We start from the raw sequence: 6,915 nt of genomic DNA on the forward strand, positions 1-6,915 counted from the left end.
TTCTCTCTGGTCGCGAGACCATGTCTTTCCAGGTTTTTCTGAGCGTTTCCTTTCCCTATCTTGGGGTAAATAACGCGCAGTGGCGGCTCTGTGTGTGTTTTATTTTTAGCTCGCCGGTTGTTTTTTCGCAGGATGCGACACACATTACATGTTGATGCATTGTGGATATTAACCCAAGATCCTTGTTGAGTCAGTCATGTGGATAGAAGAGTTCCTGCTTTCTGAACTCCCACACCTTCTATTTGAGTCAAGCTCTCCCAGGCCAGGGATAAGAGCTGTGAGGCACACCCCTCACTTCCCATTTCATCTGCTTCACCCTAACTCTCAATGTTAGGGTTAAGAGATAACCGCACCCGATTACAATTGGCTTGTGTTTCACAGCCTAACCCTTGTGTGAGCCCACTTTGTTTGTATATAGTGTGTGCTAATTGTGTGTATGTTTGCTTTGTTTGTCCTGATTAGGATAGCTTGCTGCCTGTGCAAGTTAGATAGAAAACTCAACCTAGGACCATTGTGGATTGCATGATAACTATTAGGCTCGAGTCAGTCTCCCTTCTAGTTTGTCATTTCCCAGTCTCTGGTTAGGAGAAAGTTTCTCCCCTGTTAAGGGGAACTACGTTGCCCTGATCCTCATACCAGATGAGGTACGTAGGCAGGAGATCGTGCGAGATCTCTCCGGGCACCCTTTTTCTTTTTGTGTGTGTTTGCTTGACAGTTATTAGGCTCGAGTTCCAAACTCCCTATTAACTTGTTGTTGGTTATCCTTTCTTGTGTGTGTTAGGAGATGGATGTAAGCCCGGCGATTGGCATTCCGTATCCTATTGTTGTGTGCTCGGAGTCCGACGTAAGTCCAGCAATTGGCATTTGGTTTCCAGTGTGGGTGTGTTTGGTTCGGAGTCTGATGTAAGTCCAGCGATTGGCATTCGGTTTCCATGTTTGCCTGTTTGTGTGGAGTCTGACGTAAGTCCAGCGATTGGCAGTCGGTTTCCTGTGTGGTTTTGTTTGGCGTGCGTTAGCCGAGCTACGAGTGCTCTGATTCTTCTTTAGTCCGAGAAGATACGTATGCATAGGATGCGACATCCTAGCGAGCACGTTTCTCCCTGTCCCGAACTACGTCGACTCTGATGTCAGTGCCTGACAGACTACGTAGGCCCAGGATGCGATATCCTTCCGAGTTAGTTTCTTTTGTTTTTCCTGTGTCTCTTTCAGCCAGTGTGTGTGATGTTTGAGCAGTTTTGGCAACCTTAATCCTTCCTTTTGTGCATGGATCCCGTCGAGTACGACGGATGCGTAGGGGTGCTAATACCTTCCCTTCGCATAACCGACTCCCGATCCCATCTCTCTTTGGTCGCGAGACCATGTCTTTTCCAGGTTTACTTCGAGCGTTTCCTTTCCCTCTTTGGGATAAATAACGCACGGTGGCGGCTCTGTTGTTTTGTTTTCCCGCCGGTTTTTCGCGTAATGCGACAGCTGGCGACTCTGTTGGGGAAAACAGAAGTTGACCTCTTGCTGGTCCATCTTCCCTAAGCGAGTCTCTCCTAGCGCTCTCTAGGATAGTTTAGGTTGCTTGTGCTGCTATTTATTGCATTTATTATTATTCTGTTGTGTATATATTTGCATAAATATTCGCATGCATCATACTATCATTGTGATGTCTTCTATACAGGTTGGTTTCTCTGATTTGGGGTGGGTGTTATGAGTGGGGCTAAAACCCAGGCCCGAGTATACACCTAGGATTAGCGTGGTCTCACGTTCCTCATTTGCTTTATCAGCATATTGTTGCAACGTGACATACCACAAGCCGGACGAGGTTCATATGAGAGAGTCCTTCCGTTTGGAGTTATTCCACTCAGGTTGGGTTATCTCATCTGAGCTATTGACTTCGGTGACCGTTCTTTCTCGGATCTTTGGTTTAGACGATCTTACGAGAGCTGCAACGGCACACCCGAAAGGGCAAACCCGTTGAGTATCTTTGCCCGATTGTCGAGACCATTATCCGCCTTAGGATGACCTGATTAGAATTTACCTGTGAGGGGAGGGTTGATTCTTACAAATGCATGTTCTGATGGTGACTTTGTTGGTGACTAACGACTCAGCCGTTGATCAGAGTCCTATTTATAAGTCGGATTTATGGACCTTTACTTCTGAGACGCCGGAGTTCTGTCCGTGGTATTTATCAGTGGGGATCCGTTTATTTCAGGATTCCCTGGGCTGGTTCAGAGGGTCTTATGGTTATCTGTTCAGTGGATCTCTGGTGATGATGGTGATGTATCCTTCGATTCCATTTATTTCGGAACCCTGAGTGGGATTTGTGGTTACATATTACCTCAGATGGTTATGATCAGTTCAGAGGCCGTAACTCAGTGCAGTAAATGTTCAGATGACTTGGAGGATGGCACAGTGCATTGCATTCACGCATCAGCATCATCCACATTTTGCATTCATCGACATCTAACTCATGTTTATCCATACTAAGGGTACATTCTCGATTGAGATTCTGGTTGAGAGACATCCTGATGTTAGAATGTTATTGTCGAATTTTTTATCCGTCTCGATGAAGCCAGAATCGAAGGAAAGAGTGTTCCTCATATGGATAAACATTGCATTCATGCGTGAGTCATAATAACTGTCTTCTGTTTTGCAGGTGTCAGTTTCTAACATGTTTGATTGACATATGAATGATGAATCTCCCCAACGCTGACCTTCTCGGATTGAAAGAAATGATGAGGGAGTTGTCCAATGTTGTACGAGGGCTCGCCTTGGGGCAGAAAGAAATCGCTGAGAGGTTGGAGAGGATTGAAAACTGGCTGAGAATGGGGGAAATCCAGGGAGATGCTCAGTCATCTGGAGTAAAGAAGCCCTCCGGCAATAGTCAGCACAGGAAGGAGGTGGAATCAAGTGATGTGCCTGTCAAAAGGGGTAAGGATCGTTACCACCCGTATGTTGCTGCAGTGACTATTCCTGCTGATAATCAATCTGCACAACAGCAACAACAACAACCGCAACAACAACGTCAGCCGTTTCAGCAGAGACCGCAGAGGGCTGGGTATCAAGTCAGGGGGAGAATGAATGATCGACAATTTGATAGGCCACCTGTGACCTATTCCTTCTTGTTGAAGAAGCTGAAGGATTTGGGGTTGGTACAACTGAGAACTTTGGCTCCTTTGAGACATGATCAGAGGCCAGCCAGTTTTGATGAAAACGCCAAATGTGAATTTCATTCGGGTGCACCTGGACATAACATAGAAAACTGCAAAGCTTTTAAGCATGTGGTCCAGGACTTAGTGGATTCTAAAGCAATCAACTTTGCTCCATCCCCAAACGTGAATGTTAATCCCATGCCCGCGCATGGTCAGATGGGGGTGAATGCTATCTCTGAGGAGGACAGAATCGGGTTGTTGAATATTGATCAGTTGAAGACTCATTTGGCTGAGATTAAGCGACAATTGTTGAGGAATGGGATCTTTCCGGGCTGTGGTGAATGTTGTGCTGCGTGCACTATTGTTGTTGATGGGTGTATACTCTTGAGGGAGGCTGTCCAGAAGCTGATGGACGAAGGAAGTATCAGGTTTAAGAAGGTGGATAAGGGGAAGGAAGATGTCTCCACCATAACCATCTACTTCGACCCGGTTGATTTGTCAACGCTTGCCGATGCGGCTCCAGTTACTATCACGGTACCTGGGCCAATTTCCTATGACAAAGATGATGCCGTATCGTGGCATTATGGTGGGGAAGTTTATTGTAATGGGGAGAAGCTGGAAGATCAAGCTACAAGTGAAACCACCGTTTCAAAGGTGGATAATGCCGGACCCAGTGGTTTCACTCGTAGTGGGAGGTTATTTGCTCCTGACGCTTTGAGGGGTGGAGAAGGAGAAAAAGAAAAGAAAGAAAAGGCTGAGGCTTTAGCCAGGGCAAGAGGAAAACAAGTAGTGAATGAAGGTACTCCTGTGGTGACACCGGCGCCTGGTGGGTCGGAGAGAGAACTTGATGATGAAGCGGAGGAATTCCTGAGAATCATCAAGAAGTCTGAGTACAAACTTGTTGACCATCTGCAGCAGACCCCATCCAAGATTTCGATCTTGTCATTATTACCGAGCTCTGAGGGGCATAGAGAGGCTTTATTGAAAATTCTGAAGAGAGCCTATGTTCCTCAGGAGATCACTATCAATTAGTTAGAGACGGTAGTGTCAAATGTTAATGTCAGTCACGGGCTGGGTTTTACCGATTTGGATCTAACTGTGGATGGGAGGAATCATAACCGGGCTTTACACATTGCAATGGAGTGTAAAGGGGTTGTGCTTTCGCACGTGTTGGTTGATACAGGATCCTCATTGAATGTGTTGCCAAAGAAAGCCTTGGCAAAGCTGAACTGTGAAGGATTGATTTTGACGCCCACTGACCTGATATTGAGGGCTTTCGATGGTTCGAAGCGGGCGGTGTTTGGAGAGGTTGAGCTCCCGGTGAAGATCGGGCCCGAGGTGTTCAAGTCGGTATTCTATGTCATGGATATTCAGCCGGCATACAGTTGCCTGTTGGGTCGCCCATGGATCCATGCTGCAGGGGAAGTGACCTCGACTTTGCACCAGAAGCTGAAGTATATCTGGGACGGGCAGGTTGTTACCGTTTATGGGGAGGAGGACATCTTTGTCAGCCACTTGTCATCGTTCAAGTACGTGGAAATGGACGGTGAGATATGGGAGACACCGAGTCAAGCATTTGAAACCGTTAAGGTGGAGAATGCTCTGTTTGCAAAAGAGGAGGAGAAACCATCCATTTCTTCGTATAAACAGGCCGTTGAGGTGGTGAAGAGTGGGGAAGCTCCAGGTTGGGGGAAGATGATGGACATCTCCGCCAAGAAAGACAGATTTGGAGTGGGTTATCAGCCGGGCAGAGGCTCATCTGGACAAGGTAGAGGACGTCATCCGTCATTCACATTCACCAGTGCTGGAATGCTGGATCCAGATCACATCTGTATGGTGAGTGGGGAAGTTGACAGTGACTGTGAGATTGATCAGTGGATAAAGCCGTGCGCACCAGGGATGGAAGTCCAGAACTGGAAGGCTGAAAAGATCATCACTATTTTCTTGTTTTCAATTTTATTTGCATGGAAATCATACGTTTTGCCCGAAACGTAATGGTTCATTGTAAGAGCCACCTCATGTTTCATTTTGCAAATTTGCATCATAAATAAAAGGATGTTTTTCAATTAAAAGCGGTGTTCCCTATTTTTCATTTATTTTTGCAGTTTAAAAACAAAAATAAAATGGCAATGTTTTTCATTTTTCTTTTTCACTTTGTCTCGCTCCGGTTCTAAAGCAATGCATGAATCAACATTCATGCAGATGCGATTTCTTGTCGGATCTCGTTGATAACAATCCTGTTACACCCTCATATGACTTCGACAATCCGATCTATCATGCCGAAGAAGAAGGCGAAGAAGATTGTGAACTGCCGGAAGAATTAGCCAGGTTGTTAAAGCAAGAGGAGAAGGTGATTCAGCCACACGAAGAACAAGTTGAGATAGTGAATCTGGGTACCGACGAGGTCAGAAAAGAGGTGAAAGTTGGGGTTGCGTTGGAGGAAAGTGTTAAGAGCAGAATGGTAGCATTGTTGAAAGAGTATGTCGACATCTTTGCCTGGTCTTATCAAGATATGCCAGGGTTGGATACTGATATCGTTGTGCACAAGCTACCGTTAAGAGCAGACTGTCCTCCAGTGAAGCAGAAATTGCGTAGAACTCGACCTGAGATGGCCATGAAAATTAAAGAGGAAGTGCAGAAGCAGTGGGATGATGGTTTCCTAGCTGTCACTAACTATCCACCTTGGGTCGCAAACATTGTGCCGGTGCCGAAGAAAGATGGGAAGGTGAGAATGTGTGTGGACTACCGGGATCTGAACAGAGCTAGCCCGAAGGATGATTTCCCATTACCTCACATTGATGTGTTGGTAGATAATACAACTCAATTCTCGGTGTTTTCCTTTATGGATGGCTTTTCTGGCTATAATCAAATCAAAATGTCGCCAGATGATATGGAGAAAACAACGTTCATCACACCGTGGGGCACTTTTTGTTATAAGGTGATGCCATTCGGTCTCAAGAACGCCGGTGCTACTTATCAGAGGGCCATGGTGACTTTGTTTCATGATATGATTCATCATGAAATTGAATGCTATGTTGATGACATGATAGCAAAGTCCCAAACAGAAGAGGGGCATTTGGTAGATCTGGCCAAGTTGTTTGACCGGTTGAGACAATTCAGACTGAGGTTGAATCCGAATAAGTGCACTTTCGGAGTGAGGTCCGGTAAATTGTTGGGGTTCATTGTAAGTGAAAAAGGAATCGAGGTTGATCCTGCTAGAGTAAAAGCAATAAGAGAAATGCCTGAACCGAGAACAGAGAAGGAGGTTTGTGGTTTCTTAGGTAGATTGAACTACATTTCACGGTTCATATCTCATCTAACAGCCACGTGCGAACCGATATTCAAATTATTGAGAAAAGATCAAACGATCAGGTGGAATAATGATTGCCAAGCGGCATTTGAAAAGATAAAAGAGTATTTACAAGAGCCTCCGATTCTGATGCCTCCTGTGGAGGGACGACCGTTAATCCTGTACTTGACGGTCCTCGAGGGGTCTATGGGGTGTGTATTGGGGCAGCATGACGAGTCTGGTCGAAAAGAGCATGCCATATACTACCTTAGCAAAAAGTTTACCGACTGTGAAACAAGATATTCACTGCTCGAGAAAACTTGTTGTGCTTTGGTCTGGGTTGCTCGCCGACTGAGGCAGTATATGCTGGTTCATACTACTTTGTTGATTTCCAAGATGGATCCGATCAAGTACATTTTTGAGAAGCTAGCATTGACCGGACGAGTTGCGAGGTGGCAAATGATTTTGACTGAATATGATATACAG

This window comes from Lathyrus oleraceus, chromosome 7 (assembly GCF_024323335.1).
Source record: "Lathyrus oleraceus cultivar Zhongwan6 chromosome 7, CAAS_Psat_ZW6_1.0, whole genome shotgun sequence".
Taxonomy (NCBI): Eukaryota; Viridiplantae; Streptophyta; class Magnoliopsida; order Fabales; family Fabaceae; genus Lathyrus; species Lathyrus oleraceus.